This window comes from Budorcas taxicolor, chromosome 5 (assembly GCF_023091745.1).
Source record: "Budorcas taxicolor isolate Tak-1 chromosome 5, Takin1.1, whole genome shotgun sequence".
Lineage (NCBI taxonomy): Eukaryota > Metazoa > Chordata > Mammalia > Artiodactyla > Bovidae > Budorcas > Budorcas taxicolor.
In genome coordinates this window covers 118,301,144-118,318,982 of record NC_068914.1, presented here as the reverse complement: position 1 = coordinate 118,318,982, position 17,839 = coordinate 118,301,144, and the positions used below count along the sequence as shown (strand labels likewise).

The 17,839-nt window shown below is 45.8% G+C and overlaps 1 pseudogene; it reads right to left on the bottom strand.

Annotated features, from left to right (window-relative positions):
* Positions 1-803: 803 nt before the first annotated feature.
* Positions 804-16,047, bottom strand: LOC128048201 (apolipoprotein L2-like; annotated as a pseudogene).
* Positions 16,048-17,839: the final 1,792 nt, after the last annotated feature.

The window sequence follows — 17,839 nt, the reverse complement described above, 5'->3', positions numbered from 1 at the left end:
GACTGTGGAGCCCAAGAAAATAAAATCTGTCTCTATTTCTACTTTTTTCCCCATCTATTTGCTATGAAGTGATGGGACCAGATGCCATGATCTTAGTGTTTTGAATGTTGAGTTTTAAGCCAGCTTTTTCACTCTTCTTTTTCACCTCATCAAGAGGCTCTTTAGTTCCTCTTCAATTTCTGCCATTAGGGTGGTGTCATCTGCATAGTTCAGATTATTGATGTTTCTCCTCGGGGAGCAAACCCACCTCTCCTGCATTGCTATGCAGACTCTTCACTACTGAGCCACCTGCGAAGCCCACATGTACACATATACAGGTACATGTCAAACGGAATCACTTTACTGTACATGTGAAAGTAACAGAATATTGTAAATCAACTGTACTTCAATTAGAAAAAAAAAGAAAGAACAAAGACACTGCCTAATTAAGATAAACCTGCTGGGATCTAAGGTGATGCTGGAGAAGGAGGACTAGAGACCACCTCTAGGGGGAGACTCTTCTTGCTGGGACAGCAAACCCTGGGGAGGGCGATAGAGGAGCCTCAGATGCTTCTCCTGGACCTCAATAATCGTAACTCTTTGATTTTCTCTCGTTTTAAACCCTTTCATATTCCTGGCCTCTCATTGCTAGTTCCCTTGCCTCTCTGTTCTGCCCCCAGTGTGTTTAGTCCAAAATAAGTGGTATCTCCCCTCCAGTCACTCTCCTCCCTTAGTCCAGGCTCCAGGCTCCTTCCTTCTCTCTCCCGTCTTCCGCCTGTATGCATTCCTCCCCTGTTGTGCTCAGCTGCAAAAATGCCAGATTCCTAACACCCAGCTCCATCAGTGTTGTCTCCCCCTCCTTTTCCTTCTAACAAGGTGCTCTGAAGCTTCACCTCACACGTGTGCCTGGTCCCTGCACTGTCCTGGGGTGGGGGTGTCAGGCCCTGTCGCAGGCTCTCATAGGTGCGGGTGAACTCTTCCAAATTCTTCTCCAGGACCTGCACCTGCTGCCTCAGCTTTTCAACTGACTCTGTCTTTGCCTGCTCAGGCAAGTGCTTTGCCTCTTTTACCAGGAAGGACACATCCGTCAAATGGAAGACATCTACAGTGACTGCACACACCATCTGGGCTCCCTTGGACATTGCAAGAGCTATGCTTCCAAAAGCTTTCCTGACTTTGCCAATTTGGACTGAGACTTGAGTAGTGGTCATGAAGCACTGAGAACTGGCTGCTAACTGAGGGTCAGCTTTGGCCAGCTTGATGTTTTGGACATTCTTCCCAAGGCCTTTCATAGCTTGGTAGAGCTTCTTTGTAGAGGAAACAATCTGGGGTGTGATCTTATGTAGAAGCCCCAAAGTCACCTCCTTTTCATTGATGTCAGTTGACACAAGGCGACTGGCTTCAGTTTCTGCTGATGACCTGCTTTTACTTTGCAACATGATGGTGGATACACCAGTCACAGCAGCCACTTCTCCCAGCCCTGCCCCACCAACACAGTGTCAGACTGGCCCCCGCTGACATGGGTGCCAGAGCCAGGCCAAGGGTGCTCAGGAAGCAAGACACAGAGCCGGCAGAGGCAGCTGCCACCTTGGAGACGGTGCAGCCCCTCTGCACTTTGTCAACCTTGTCTGCCAGTGCCCGGAGCTTTTTTATGCCCTCCTCAAGTTTCTGTTTCACCTGAGGAAACGTCTCCAAAAACCTCTTTCTGTCCAACTGGCCTCGTTGGAGCCTGTCTTAGTCCCCCACGGCCAAGTTTCTATGCAGCTTGTTCAGATATTTACGTAGCGTATCTGCCTCTTCCCTGTAACAGTGAATGTCAAGGTATTAAGAAAGACTATGTTAGTCGGTAAAATAGGTTCAGCAAGAATTATTCTGCATAAGCTGCAGATTTTATTATCAATCACCAGGAAAGAATTTTACAAATGCAAACATTTTTTCAACATTAAACACATATTTGGGCGTCGTAAATGCTCCATGTACATATTCAATCCTGGAATAAAGCAGCAAAAGTCACCTTAGGATACTCTTAAGAGAAGTATTTGATAAAGACATCTCACAGGCAGATCAACACCATCACTTCTAAAGTGTGTGTAGAGTGGGAACTCCACAGATAAAACAAAGGCAAGTGGGATTAGAGCAGAAAAACTGTCACTCAGGGGCCTGAGAGCGTAGTGAGGAGTCAACATTATTTTGCCCTTGACTACTGGGACGTGGTTCCTAAGCCCCTAGAATATTCTGGCTGATACAAGAATCCTTGTTGCCTGGGCCATTGGACAGTCTGACAAGGTCATGAGTAGCCTCTGGGTCATGTGGTATCAGTTCTGTGACCTCTGGAGAAGCTGGACTCTAGGGCATTAGGCTGACCTCCAGGAGGGGCTGGAGACCACAGGTCAGGATAATTTTTTAAACAGGGTGAGTGTCCTTGGAGGGCAGTGTTCTGTGTGCCCTGCCGCACACTGAATCCAGGACATTAACGTGTCCTGAGGACAATGGAAGCTTCGTGTGTGAAACCTGCCCAAACTCTGCCCCGTGGCTGATGGGAAACTGCATCCCTCCATGTAATAAACTGTAACTGGGATCATGACAGCTTTCAGTGAGTCTGTGCATCCCTTGAGGGAGTTCTTAAACTTGAGGTAAGTTGTGGGAATCTCCCAAATTTGCCATTGGTGTCAAATGTAAGGACAGTCCTGGGAATTGTGCCCCCAGAGTTTTCAGACTGGCTAACACTCTGTACTTGGAATGTTTAAAAATATCAAAACTCAGAGCTAAAAGGACCCCGAATGATCATTTTGCCTGGCATCTGCTCTCCCCCAAGCCTGATTTCCTTGACCTTCCCAGAGGAGGATCACTGGGTCCATCACTGGCCCCAGTTGACAGGGAAGCAGGAGATGTGCTGGGAGCCCTGGTTCCTCTTGGACGCTCCAGCCCACCTCCCTGCTCCTGACTCAGCACCTTGACATCTTGGATATCACCAGCCTAACTCACACTTTACTGTGACAGCTTCACCAGTCTGCACCCCAAGGCTGTGTGCAACTTTGTGGATCCTCTAAAGATTCAAGAGACTTGAGGAAACGCCCATCTGAACGGCTGAGTCTGAAGAGACTGGCACTGGCACAGCTGGTGGAGGAAGTGTTTTCCTCTTGGGTGGGGACGCGCGAGGCTCCTCAGAATCCCTCAAATGACACACAATCACAGCCACTCACTGTGACCCTGGAGGGCTCACTGAGCCATACGGCCTTCCCACTATCAGGGCCACTCCACGTAGACTAGAAGAGGGTCCCAGATGGAGTGAGAAGCCAGGTCCCAGGCAGGGTGTGGAGGACATGATCACCCAGGGCCCTCTAGCCCAGCGTGAGGGGATCCCATAAGGGAAGAAAGAAATGTCCCGCCTCCCACTCCTGGAACCTCTGTTAGCGTCCCCGCCCCTTCAGGTCTGTGTCCTCGGGGCCCACTCTCCTCACTCCAGTCCTGGTCCTGCTGCCCAAGCCTGCCTACTCGTCCTCCAACCTGGACCTTCTGCTCCACCCTGACCCTGGGTCTGACCCTGGTCCAGGCCTCCCTGGGCCTTTGGATGAGATCTTTGCACTTGGTTCCCCACCTCTGACCCTTCAGTTCACTCTGAGGCCATAACCACAATCCATCAAATTGAATTGCTGTTCCCATTGAACACAGGACAGACTGGGGCTTCAAGACATAAGCCCAGAGCCCCAGAGCTGGGCAGGGCTAGAGCCAGGATCCCAGCAGCTCCACCCAGTTCCTCTGCAGCCTCTCTGCCGTATGGGCCAGCAAGATCCTGCAGGGTTGGTACAGTTCCTAAGATGGGGAATGAAAGCACTCTAGTCAGAATCCCCAGGAACACAAAGTGATGCTGGTGTTAGGATTTCCTGACTTGTCCCAAAGGATATCCTTCTTGGTTCTCATCTCCAGGAAGAAGGCTCTTGACCCCTGTGTCTTTCCAACAAGCCTTTAAATTTTAACAATAGTTGAGTATCTACTCTATACCGGCTATCATATGTAACACTTTGCATGCATGATCTCAGCGTCCTCACAATAAAACTGAACAGATAAAGAAACTAAAGCAGAGAGTAGTTCAGAAACTTGCCCAGGTCATATAACCTGCTCTTCTCGCAGGTTTCTATCTCTTCTCAACCTGAGGTTATATACTGTCAGCAAATGAAGTGGAGGAAATATTCCTCATGCATTCTTGAGCTGAAACATCCTCAACCCCATTCATAGGATGCTCCCTGGAGGAGATGTGCCTGCCAGGAGGAAGCTAGCCTGGGCGAGATCTTCTTTGGGGGGTCTGGGTGACTTAGGTGAAGTTCTTGACACACCTGTGTGGGTTACCTGGACAAATCAGCCTCTGCCACAAAACTCTCTCAGGGTTTCTCTTTAGTGAGTAGGAAATGCAGTTCTTCCTTGCTCACTCTTTCCGGAAATGTTCAATGACATCCTTAAAAAAGCTTTTGCCTTCTAGACAGAAAAATTAAAAGATCAGAAGAAATGATGATGGAAGGTAAATGGTACTGAGTTTAAAGTGGTTAAAGTTCATCCTCCTGAGCAGTAGTCATCTTAGGTACTGATGATGGATTCATCTGGGGCTTTGGGTGGACTGTTCGTCCTCCCAAATTCATAAGATGAAGCCCTGAATGCTCCTCCACCCTTGCAATGACTATATGAAGATAGGGACTTTAAGGTGGTAATTATAATGATATGACACCCTCCATAAGTGTATGACCTTAATCCACTAAGATCAGTGCCCTTATTAGAAGAAAAACCAAATCTCTCTTCCTCTCTCTGTCCTGCAGCATGAAGACTTTTAATTTTTCTCTTTTTCCTGTGTCACTAAGGGAGAAAGGAATACAGCGCTCACGTGGAGGGAATACAAAACACTAAATCTGTGTATTGATTGATTGGGGTGGGGGTGGATGGGGGGATAACTGAGCACTTGGGTGTCTGCAGGGAAGCCTTTGAGATCAATAGAGTGAGTACCTGCCTGAGGTATCACACCTGATAAGCAGGTGCTTATATATGAGAGCACTTGGCAGGTGTCTAAACACAGAACAGGAAAGGGGGGATTCAGGAGGAGGGGAGAGGTTTCCACCTAAATGAATACATTCCAGGTAGAGGGGATAGCACCACACTTGGCAGGACCTACTGTGTGGCCCCGGCCATGGACACACACTATATTTGATCCTCATCACCACATAGGGAAATACTTTTCCAATTTTACAGGTGAGGTCAGGTAAGGCACTCCACATCACATAGGTGACAGGTGGCAAAAGCCAGCCTGGGGTTCAGTTCAGAGTCTGCTGATGCCTACAGGGTGGTTGGGCTGGAGGCAGAGAGAGAACTGGAGGAAACGGCCTCTGTGGTTACACTCCAGGATCTGGGAGCAGGAGGAAGCTTGGACAAAGGAAGAGGATAGGAGAAGCTCCAGGGATACTGCAGAACTTCCTCTCCACACCCCACCTGGCCTCAGGGACTCCCTCTGCTGTCCCCCTCCCAATGGCTGTCCTGGCTTCACTTCTGAGTCACTTACAGGACAACAGGGTGAGAAAGTGAATACCTTAGACTTGGCTCCCTGAGTAGAGGTCCTGGAAGGTCCTGGATGGATCCCTGGGTGGGGGAATCCCCTGACTCTTCTGGGGGCCCCGAGGATGCTTATCCAGTCCCTTCTTGGTTCTTGATTCTTCTCTAGGTTAATTCAGGCAGTTGGCACCACCTCAGTTCTGGGTCACAAGTAGGAACCAGCCAGATAAGAGACTGCTGACTACCAGTGTAGTCCCCAGGTCTTCCGAGCTCATGGTGGCAGCAGGGGGTCTCAGAGGTGTCCCTTCAGCTCCTTGTCTGTGTCAGGCTGGAAGGAGGTGTGGCTTCACCCTTGGGGAAGCAAAAGCAGAAAGTTGGCTTGATCACCAGTGAGCAGTGACTGCAGGGCGCAGTGAGGGGCGAGGTCTCTGGTGGATTCCCCTGGGACGGCCACCAGTGCCACCAGGGACTTAACCCAGCGTGGTTCTCTGTCTCCTGGGCTCTGCTGGCCACTAGTTAAGGAAAGTTAGTCATCATCCCACCAGTTCCCTCCAGGCCAAATCAGAGTGCTGATCTCCTATTGGGGCACACGGAGAAGGTAATTAGACAGGAGACAGTCATCTGCAAAGTTATAGGAGCAGTAAAACCAGAGAAAGAAAAACAAACAGGAAGGAATACTCTGGAAATTGAGACTGGGAACACTCGAGTCACTGACTGGTAATAGGAGATATTGATCTAGCAGCTATGAAGTGCAGACTCCTGAAACTCACCTAAACTTAGGTCCGCCCAAGGTTTCACACTGATTCCAGAGCCTGGACTTCAACCCAAGTCTTTCTGATCCAAATCCCAGGTTTGTGATGACTCTGCTCTGTGCCCTTTAATATACAAAAATATAACTTGTGGACATATGTTTGTCAGTAAATAACTCTTCTCATTCATTCTAAAAGGATGTCTTGCTCCCTGTGCTCAAGTCTCGGCCTTGATAAAGTTCCTGGGGCTTTAGCTCCCACAGCCCATGTCCTCCTTGTTTCTGCAAGAGTCCTTATCCCACAAGGACCTGGAGTCCTACCAGCCCCACCCCATCCCTCAGCCCCACCCTGGGTGGCTGAGGATCTGAATGGTGCTCTGTCCTCTCTGCTGTCCTCCCCTGACTGTTTAATTTGGGGCTCTTTCTAATTATTTATGTAAACATAATACAAAGAACACCCTTCTTGTGGAAAACTTTGCATGCATTTGACCGCTTCCTTATTTCAGAAGTAGAATAATTGTGTCTGAGTGGATCAACATCTAAAATTCTTTTCTACTTAGAGCCATACTGCTTTGGAAAGAAACCACACCAATTTACATTCACACTCATGATATGGTGTGTCCAGCCTTTCAGTCTTGCCAGTTCTCAGCTGTTTCAGTAGCAGATCTTCATATTGATAGAATCTCTTGATTCTGGTTGTGACTATCTTGTGCTGGGAGATAACAAAAGAAAGCAAATGTTGCTTATGTTTATGTGCTATTTTAAGAATTTTAAAAAGCGTTTATTAACTACCCCTACTGAAACCTGGCTGAAATGATAGTAAAGGTCCTTATAGTTACAGTAACAGCTATTGATGAGAGTGGTTTGTGTTTCTGACTTTGTTCTGCACTGGTATTTGCTCTAAGAGTTCACAAATTATAAAGCATATTTATAGTGCTAATAAGCTGGAAGTCTGTACCCACGTATCCCTGTTTATACTAAGGAAGCTGAAGCATAGATGCTTTGTGATTTGCCCAAGGTCAGAAACCTTGTTCAACATAGACTGGGCTCCCAACCCACTCTTGAGGTCAAGAACCCATACTCTGCCTCTCCTCACTCTGTGGCTAATTTAAAAAAAAAAAAAAAAAGCCTGAATGGTGGCAATAGGAGCCTAGAGTCTTCAACACGTATTTGAGGACTGAGTGAATGGAGAAGTGATAGCTGAATAGAGAAGAGTAGAGGGAGAGAAACATCAAGAGGGAGTAGAGGCGAGAAAAATGGTCTGCTGAGCAGAGTCCCAGAGAGGGACCAAGATGAGAGGGAGCCAGAGGGGAGATCAGGGGACAAGCTCACCAATCCCATGGTGCACCCCATATTCACAGCAGCCTTACGTCTGCAATGAAGTGGGGAAATCAGAATGGAAAGACACCAGAAAAAAACTTCTGTTTTATGGAAATCACAGGTCCTCATCCAATCACTTTACAAAATGCTCCCGTCAACCCTTCTCCATCTTAATTTGAATGGGCAATCCAGGATCAGACATATGAGAAATATGACAACCTGGAAAAAAAAACATAAAAATGATGTCAGAAGAAACAGATAATTTTTAAAAATTATTTATTTATTTATTTGGCCAAGCTGGATCTTAGTTGTGGCAGTGGGATATTTTAGCTGTGGCATATGAACTCTTTGTTGAGCTTGTGGAATCTAGTTCCCTGACAAGGGATGGAACCTGGGCCGCCTGCATTGGGAGCATGGAGTCTTAGCCACTGGACCACCAGAGAGAAGTCACAAGACAGAGATTTTTGAAAACTGAAAAAATTTGAAAACTCAAACCCATGTCTCAAGAAGATTAGAAAGATATTTCATTCATAAAATGAGAACACGATGCCTGGAAAAGGGAACTAAATAATGAAACAAACAAAAATACATCTTGGAAATTAATAAAGTGTTTACAAAATGACTGTAAAGAAAGGATGGAAAAGAAAATCAAAGAAAGGTTGCAGAAAATTGAACAAATGACTGAAGAAATGGAGCTAAATGGGGAATAGAAAGGTTACCATCAAAGTTGTTTCTGAGACAGTTATTTGGGAATGAGCTGCAGAGGGGAAAAAGGTGTGTGTGTTTTTATGGAGTGAGATAAGACATAACCATGAAAGACGTGGATCCAGGAGTCAGGAACATCAACCAGAGAGAAGGGAATCCAAGGATCCTAGCTGGGCATGCAGCAGGCCTAGAGAGAAACCAGTCCAGGACGGGATAAGAAGTCCAGAGTCTGTGGGACAGGGAACACGATATCATGTGACAAACTGTTCGAAAGAAATGGAGGAAATATTGGGATAAAAAATGTTAACACCCTTGTTTGATTTCTAACTTTTTGAACAAAACTGAGCATTTCAGAGAAGGCAATGGCAACCCACTCCAGTACTCTTGCCTGGAATATCCCATGGACAGAGGAGCCTGGTAGGCTGCCATCTATGGGGTCACACAGAGTCAGACACGACTGAAGCGACTTAGCAGCAGCAGCAGCAGCATATATATATTTGGATGCACTGCATGACCAGATATCAAACCCTGGTCCATGGCAGTAAAAGTGGAGTCTTAACCATTGGACTGCCAGAATATTCCCAAAGCAGAGCGTTTAAACATGAGAACTAATGGATTTGTTGTCAATCAATATGAAAATTAAAGTACACTGCTAGAAGTTGGGAGATGAAGCCCTGAAGGAAGGAAAGGATTAATATTTCCTTTTCTTGTTTGCTTCATTGTTTATCTCCCTTTTCCATGCATCTTGTTCTCACTTTATGAATAAAATATCTTTCTAATCTTATTGAGATGTGGGTTTGAGTTTTCAAAAATTTTCCATTTTTAAAGTTCTTCCACCAGAGGGGAGTCAGGAAACACTGGCTGCACCTGAGGACCTCAGAAATAAAAGTTTAAATCAAGTGCTTATAACTACAAAGATTTCTAATACAGGATATAAATTTAGTAATATAATGATATTATGAGAAGATGGGGAAAGGTATGAGAAAATAGATTAACATAACTGAAATTCTTTCCTGGTAAGTAATTAAATATCAAAAATTTTAAATCAAGAGAAAGAAAAATGCAATACCTAGCATTTATTAGCTATTGTGATTGATGACTCCCCTTTTTGCACCAAGCAACATTCCAAGTGCTTGGTAGGCTTTCACTTACTTTTAGTTCTTACAATGACCCTTTAAGAAAGGAAACTGAAGCTCAGAGAAGTTAAGTAATTACTCAAAGTGCCCAGCTAGTGCCACAGCCAGAATTCGAGTCCAGGCTCCTATCTCCAGAGCAAACACTCTCACACTATTCTGTCCCCCAAGATAAGAATATCATCTAAAGACATTAATTATGTAAAGAAAGAAGCTTTTCCTTGGGAAGAAATGAGCAGATTCTCTGTAGAAATTGATTTATTTTAACAATACGCACTTAGCACTCGGATTTTTTAAAGTTTAAGACAGCAGAAATAACTTTATAGTAGTTAGTAATCCACAAGAATAGGGTTGTGTCTGGTACCACCGACTTAAAATGGTGGGAGCAACCAGATGAAGTGCAAATAAGAAGGCTAACTGCTGCTGCGACAACTGTCAGTCTAGGAGACATGTTCATGTTGATGAAACCAAGTTCTCTACAAACATAGGGGTGATAACACACAGAGACCAGAATAATCAGAGTGAACTGTGACCTTAAAGAGACACACTGTCCAGCAGCATCTTGCCCACCCACATGTGCACCCATGGGCTTCCGTCCACTCAGAGGAAGGAAGACCCCTTGCAGGGGAGGTGAACTCCATAGGCTGGCATCTCTGCTCCTGCAAAGGCAAGGATGCTCTTGAAGATGCTCAGAGCAGTAGTCACCAGGCGCACCCACACAGAATCATAATGGAAAATAAATATTATTAATTGGACCAGGCTGAGTCTGTTAAAGGACATTAGTCCATAATAATATTAAAATTAGAACATTTTAGAAAAAATATATCCAAAAAGGATTCACATGTACACACTGCTAAATGTAGAATAGATAGCCATCACGGACCTACTGCATAGCACACACAACTCTGCTCAGTGTTCTCTAGTAACCTAAACGGGAGTAGAATTTGAAAAAGAATAGATATGTCTATGTGTATAACTGAATCACTGTACACCTGAAGCCAACAACACTGTTAATCAACGGTACTCAATACAAAATAAAAGTTATATATATATACACCACCAAAGTTAGATATAAAATAGTAGTTGCAAATAAGAATTAGTATAATGGGAAGTATTTAATTCTTAATTGAATTTAATAAGAAGAGGAGTCTTGCATTCTATGGCTATTTTCCCTTCTATTTATTCATGGGAGCATTTATAAAGTTTTGAGAAATAAAACAAGAAAAATTCCTGACACCCCAAGACTGGCTTGTCGTCACAGCAGGGTGCTGCTCTTCTCCTGTTGAATGTAAAGGCTTTCACAGAACTCCAGCCTCACACAGGGTCACCCTGAGAGCAGGAGCAAAGGAGACAGCAGAGACCCATCACTGTGCCCCGCCAACACCACACCTCCTCCCTTGGCTGAAAAGCAACACAGCTCCTTCTTTACCAATCACACGTTTACCCTCACTCTGGTCTCCATACACGGAGTTACTGAAACTCTCATTGACTCCCGCGACGCCCCCACTGCAGCCATTCTCTGCAGCACTCAACCTAGAGTGGCCCTGTTTCCTTACAGCCTCCCACAAATCGCCTCACCTGAGCCCCATCCTAGAATTTTCCTTTCTACATCTTCCTCTGCGATGCCCAGGGTTCTCCCTCAGGAAGAGTAACCTAACACTTGGCTTGTTCGCTAGGAAATGTGTCTGGTGGCAGAGACTGGAGGCACTGACATGTGGGTGGAAGAGAATTCATACAGGCAGGCCCTGAAGCACGTGGGAGAGGAGAGTTGGCTGGTCCCCTGCCTCCTTCTCTGCCTGGAAGCTTTATAAGCCCAGGAGCCAGGTAGCCAACTGAAATCATGAAACACGAGGACCGAGTGCCAAGGCAGAGAGAGGAGGAGGGTATCAGCAGAAGAGACTGCTCTTGGATCCTGCCAAACACTTGTAAATGTGGCTGCACCCTTGACCTCATCCTTCCGTCCTTCCCTCCCATTCTTGTCCTGGTCCTGACCCTTGTTGGGGCCTCAGCTGCCTGTGGATGCTGGACAGTGCTTCTGCTGCTGGATTACTGTCTGGAGTGTCCTCCTCTGTTAGCCTCTGACTGATCGCTTCCTGGAAAGGCTGTTGGTAGGGAGAAGCGAGGAGCCTGGAGAAACTTTTCCCCGCCCAACTGTATGGCCAGATGCGAAGCCTCACTAAAGAAGAGTGTGCTCCTTTCTGATTGCAGTAGGTGCCTGTTAAACATGCCCTGCTTTAAGGAGAAGAAAGAGACAGGCAGGGAGGGAGGGAGAGCAAGAGAGGAGAAGCAAAGGAGGGAGGGGGAAGGCAGGATGTAGAAGAAAATTAGGAAGAAGAAACAAAAAAATTATAATCAATCCTGAATCCCGAAGTGACCTAAATGTAAACCTGAAAGAAAAAAAAAAAAAAAAAAAAGCCAACTACAAATGTACTGGACAAAATGAAAACATACTGGAAAAATACTGCTGAGTTGAGGAAACTTTTCCCACCAGGACACAAATCCCAGAAACCACTGAACCTCTTAAAAATTGAAAATTGCAAAGGACACCATAAACCAGATCAGAATACAAGAGACCTGGAGACAGTGTTTGCAATATTTACAGTAGATATGGGTGAACATCCTCAACACACATAAGAGGTACAAACTCCTATGTGTGTTGAGGAGGCTACAAACCCACATGGGAAGACTGAAATCAGCTTTTAAAAACAAGAAATCAGAACAAGCAATTCCCCGGAAGGTGACTTGCCCAGGGTCACATAGCTCTCTGTGGGCAGAGCAGAGGCCAAGTCTAGACCTTAAGACATGGGTATATAGGTGGGGAATGTGATTTTATTATTTTTTTTAAACAGATCAGATTGTACATTTTATTCTTTTTTAATTTTTTTCTTTATTTTTTGTTTCAGCTGGGCCTCCTAGCGTGTGGGACCTCTTTTCCCCGACCAGGGATGAAACCCGCAATATCCTCAGTGGAAGTATAGAGTCTTAACCATGGGACTTCCAGGAAAGTCCTAGGAATGCGAATTTAAAAATCCCAAAGTTTCTAGGTTTGGTCTCTGCCTGCCTAAACACAAAGATCTAAGGTCATGCCCCTCCTGTTATATAGACATGCCTACAGTTTGGCTTTTTTTTAATCTTAATATTGCAAAACCAATATCATAGCACAGACAGTGCAGTAAACCCTTCTTACTTCCTCCATCCAGGCCAGCCTCCCCTGCACAGGACCACTCATTGCCCACAGTCCTGAACTGAGGGCTCAGAGAGCACAGGAAGACAAAGCCCTGGGTCTCCCCACTTGGTCACCTGTCCTTCCCCTCTCAGGTCCCAGTGTCCCCTCAGAGCCTGGCACTGAACAGGCCCTGAGAGACAGGGTGGTGGTAAACCTGGATTCCTTGTATCTCAGAAAGAACCCTTTCCCCATCAGCCTCAGCACAGCACCCAGGGGCAGCCTCAAGGTGGCCAATGCACTGGAGGAAAGGGTCTGACCTCCTCCATCACCTCTGCCTCCTACAAATTGCCCAACAGACTGCATACCCTCAAAACGCACACCCAGATAAGCTGCAATGATCTCATTACAAGATGTTTCACTTAAAGGATTTTCAAAGACCCTTTTCCACATAAGACCCCTCTTCTTTCTGGGGTCACCACTAACATCTCACGGTTGCTCAAGAGAGCTGCAAGCTTCTAGACAGAATGCTTGCCAGGCTTCCAGCAGCTGACCCGTCCAGCCTCCAAGCAGGTGCACATTCAGGCCCTCGGGAGGGAGCAGCAGGAGGTGATGGGAGAGGTGAGGGGAGCCAGTGCTGGAGTCTGGGATGCTGCCTCCTGTCAGCAGGGCCCACTTCAAGAGGAGTTCTGGGGGGGTCTTCCCTGCCCCTCCCAGCTGGTGGTGGCTGCAGCATTCCCTGACTTGTGGTTGCATCCCTGCATTCTGCCTCTGTCTTTTCATTGCCTTCTCCCTCTACTCTCTGTTGTCTCTATGTGTATCTTACGAGGATGCTAGTTGATTTAGGGTCCACCCAGATAAGCTGCAATGATCTCATTACAAGACGTTTCACTTAAAGGATTTTCAAAGACCCTTTTCCACATAAGGCCCCATACACAGTTGCAGAGATTAGGTCATGGACATACTTTTCGGGGGGCCACCAACTAACCCACTACAGGACCCACAAATATCAGTTCTCCCCCTTAAGGTCCTGTGGATTGACTGTTCACCTTGTGCAGGAGCAGTGCTGGAGGGTGCCCATGTCTGCCCACCCAGGGGGAGGGAGCAGTCCCCAGGGCTGCCTGACCGCCCACCACACATGAGCATGAGAACCAAGGGCCACTGATCACAGACTCCCTTTTGGAAGAGAGGGGTCCTTGCTCCCTCTCCAGCCATCCACATGTGTCTTTGGAGCCTAAAGCATGCTAATACCCCTCCTCGTCCAGCCTCTCTCGTTCCCCCCTGCTCATCCCTCCTCACTGCTGGCCCCTGAGGTGGACCATCCACCCTGGTCCCAGCAAGTGCTCACATCTTCACTTGCCTCCACTGAGCTGTCGACTTTCCCACTGGTCTCTGACTGCTGGCATTAGACACCTCCTCATTCTTAATTCCGCCCTGATGCTTATTCTTCCAAGTAATTCCAAATCTTACTTTCAGATTGTGGTTGTGAATACAAAACCCAGAAATGTCTATGATCATTTTCTGGCTGTGGTCCACTTGGGGCGATGGTGAGGTGCTCAGAGGGGCTCCATTGAGATTAAAGAACTGTAAGAGATTGAGAGAGGTCACATCTGACGCTGCGTCACAGCGTCTCCCCTGTATATGGTGACAATGGGCATTTAGAGACAGAGGACGAGGTGGCGGCAGGCCACTGAGCTTTACTATCTGACTGCTGGGCAAATAAAAAAATTTTGTTTCCCAGAAGGTTTTTAAAATATTGAATAGAGATTAATCTAGAGAGATCAGCAAAAAAGGTGACACTTATTCTCTGCTTTTTGAATAATTTTTGAATAATGACCAGGTAATATCTTGTAGTTTTTTTCCCACAAAAATGCCATGCCATTGGTGGTTGTAAAAGAGTCTAATAATTGTCCCCAAATTTTCATCCTTCCCTCCTTTTTAAAAAAATAAAAAAGCTTAAAACTTTTTCTTAATGTAGTAAAATATACATAACATAAAGTTGGCCACTTTAACCATTTTTAGTGTCCTTATTTTTTATACAGAAGACACTGAATTTTAGGTGGGTTCGTGGCAGCCCAGACTCTCCTGTAGCTCCATGTAACCTCACTGCTAAATTCTGACTAATCAAAGGTGAGGGGAATGATGTGTGGATCTTCTAGGACACATTGATGAAGGGAAATTCCTGTGCTCCATGTCCTCTTTTGTCCTTCCTTTGGGCTGGAGTGTGTGATGAGAACCAGCTTCCATGAACAACCCCCTGGGAATGATGGCAGAGCAATAACAGTCAACCTACCTTCCACCTACCTCCCAAATACCTAGCAACTGGGATTTTCATATCTGAAATGAAAAAAATCTACATTGTTTGTTGATAATACCAATATATTTTGTGAGCCCTTCGTTACAGCAGCTCAGCATCCCCATCCCAACCAATACAAGACCTTGCCTAGGCTTCATCCCTCCTCTAGGCTTAGAATCTTCTCATCCTTTCAGAACTCTGTCTCTCTGTTCAGACCCTGTGAGTTGACCATTGCTTGGATCATCAGTGGCTGTGACATTGACTTCTCCCAGGTCCCATGTCTGAGCCCTCCCCTCTCCTGGAGATCCCAACACTGTGGCCTGTGAATCAGTGACCTCTTCAGGCTTCCAAGACTCAGTTCCCAGACTGGCCCAGCCTAGCCATGGTATCAGTCAAGATTAAGAACCAATCCCTACAAACTCCCACCCCTCAGCCTTCCCAAGGCAAGGTGGCAGGAGGAACTAGGATTAACTTGTAATAAGTATGGGCATGCTTTCTGGGGTGATGGAAAGGTTCTGGAATTATGTAGTGGTGATATTTATACACATAGTGAATATACTAAAAACTACTTTTCAAATGTGATTGTATGTTATATGACTTATATCTCAATTTTTTTTTAATGTTACATTTTAGAAAGCTGTGGAGATGATAGGGGAAGAGATTCAGAAGAGCACATCCTGAGAAGGGACAGGGAGTGAGAGGGTAACAGCCAGGAAGGCTAGGGGTCTCCAAATGGAGGAAATAGGCTGCAAGTGTCAGACGTTCTTTAAACTACAAGGGTCAGATTTTTTCCCTTCTCTGTACAAATTTAAAAGGAGGTTTCTTTTAAAATTCTGTGTTGCCACGACGATGCCTGGTTCCACCTGAACTTAACTTTTCTCAAACCTTGAACTAACCAGTGCATTTTTCTCATGGAAATGTTTTTCTTAAACTATGTTAATGAACTATGTATTTACCCTAGATTCTGTCTTCAAATCGGTTCCAGTTCCAGTTTGCCTAAGACTCAGAAATGACATTACAAACCAGTATGTTTTACTCATGCAAATGTTCTCTTAAGCTATGTTAATGAGACTATGTCTTTGCTTGGAAAACTGCCTTTCTTCAAGATTCATGTCAATTGTTTTATGGTCCAGGAAAACTCACCTTGTACCAATGTTTTCTCAAAATGCATGTTGTAGGTGAGGGGTCTGGTGCCAGTCTCTGAGTTTTGAGACATTTCCTCTAATTAGCAGCCTACTAGTAGGTATATAACTTTCTACTAAAGACTAGCAGGAGGGTACTACTTCTGCCCCCTTCTGATGTCTATGTTGGAAGCTTTCTCTATCTCTTTTATACTTTAATAAAACTTTATTACACAAAAGCTCTGAGTGATCAAGCCTTGCCACTGTCCTCGGCTTGAATTCCTCTCCTCTGGAGGCCAAGAATCCCAGTGTCTTTCATGGCTCAGCAACAACGTTTCAGGAGGGTCAGATGGAGAGAGGACAGGGCAGAGAGGAGGAAGCCATGACCAAATCTCTTCCTGCAGAAAGCAAAGTGACAAGTGACAGGGGTCGTGCATGGAGCTGCTGGTTCCTGAAGGTGAAGCACATTCAGGGGCTCTGGAGGGGATCCTGGCAGAGTGGATGAGTTGGGAGAGGCCTCCAAGATCCTTTCTTATGGGTCTAGGATCACCTATCCACAAAAAGCAATGAACTACTGATACTCGCAGCCAGTTGGGTGGGTCACAAGCACAGTTTTGTTGAGTGAATGTTTTAAAAGGTCAGTCTTAAAGTGTTACACACTGCCTAAGTCCACTTATAAAATCTTCTTGAAATGCCAAAATTCTAGGGATGGAGAACAGACCAGTGGTTGCCAAGAGTTAGGGAAGACCCAGGAAGGGTGACCTTAGAGGCCCAGCACAGAGAGTTTCTAGTGACAGAACACTCTGTATGTCAATTGTCATGTTGGTTAAATGGGGAATCTGCACACATGATAAGGTGCACCAAAACATAACAACAAGAGCATGCAGCAATTGGTGAAATTCAAGGAGGTCTGTAGTCTAGTTAGTTGTATTCTGATAGTGACTGTAGCTACATAAGTTATCACTGCTGTAGGAAAAGTGGGTGCAAGACACAAAGGACCTTTCTGTAGTATTTTTGCAACTGTGTGGTTTTGTCTATGAGTCTATACTTACTGTTTGTTTTTTTTTAAGTCTCTGATTCAAGAGCTGAATTTTGGAGGCAAGGATCAGTGGGTAAAAGAAAAGGAGGTGAGGCCAGCTTTGTGACCTTGGGAAATGAATGAATCCTCTACGTTTGCTTTCTCATCCATGCACAGGAATGACGAGAACGGCAGACAACTTGCTGGGGCTTTGAAAGAGGAAAGGAGGTGATGTCGACATGGTGAGCCCAGAAAACAGCTGTTCCTGTTGACTGAGCACCTACTGTTCGCCAAGCCCAGTCCCTGCCTTCTCTCACTCATCCTATCAGTGACTCTGCAGGCTACTCACTCTTTCCATGAGCAAGGACACCAAGTCACAGCAAAAAGGTAGAGGAGATGAATTCCAGGAGGGCTGCATGATGGCAAATCCTCTCGTCACTCACAGAAGACAGGGAGACATGCACACAGCAGAATGGGGCTCAGAGCCCCTGTGACGGAAGAGTTCAGGCAGCTTTCTCCCTGAGGTGGAGTGTTGCAGGAGTGAGTTAGCACTTGGCACCAGTCACAGTGAGGCCCTGTGGGGCCAGCCAGACTCCCTATGCCCACTAGGGACTAGGGTCTCTGGACTCACTTCATAGACCAAGCAGTATTTGATGTTTATGACTCATCTCAAGCTAATAGGGATCATTTATGGAAGAAAATTACATTTTTAGACTACTGGAGGGTTTAAGGATTTCTTTTCCTCTAAGGAAATGACATAGTCCAGAAAATAGACCCAACAAGAGGCAGAAAGACCAGCCCAATTTCCCCATTTGGAGGGCAAG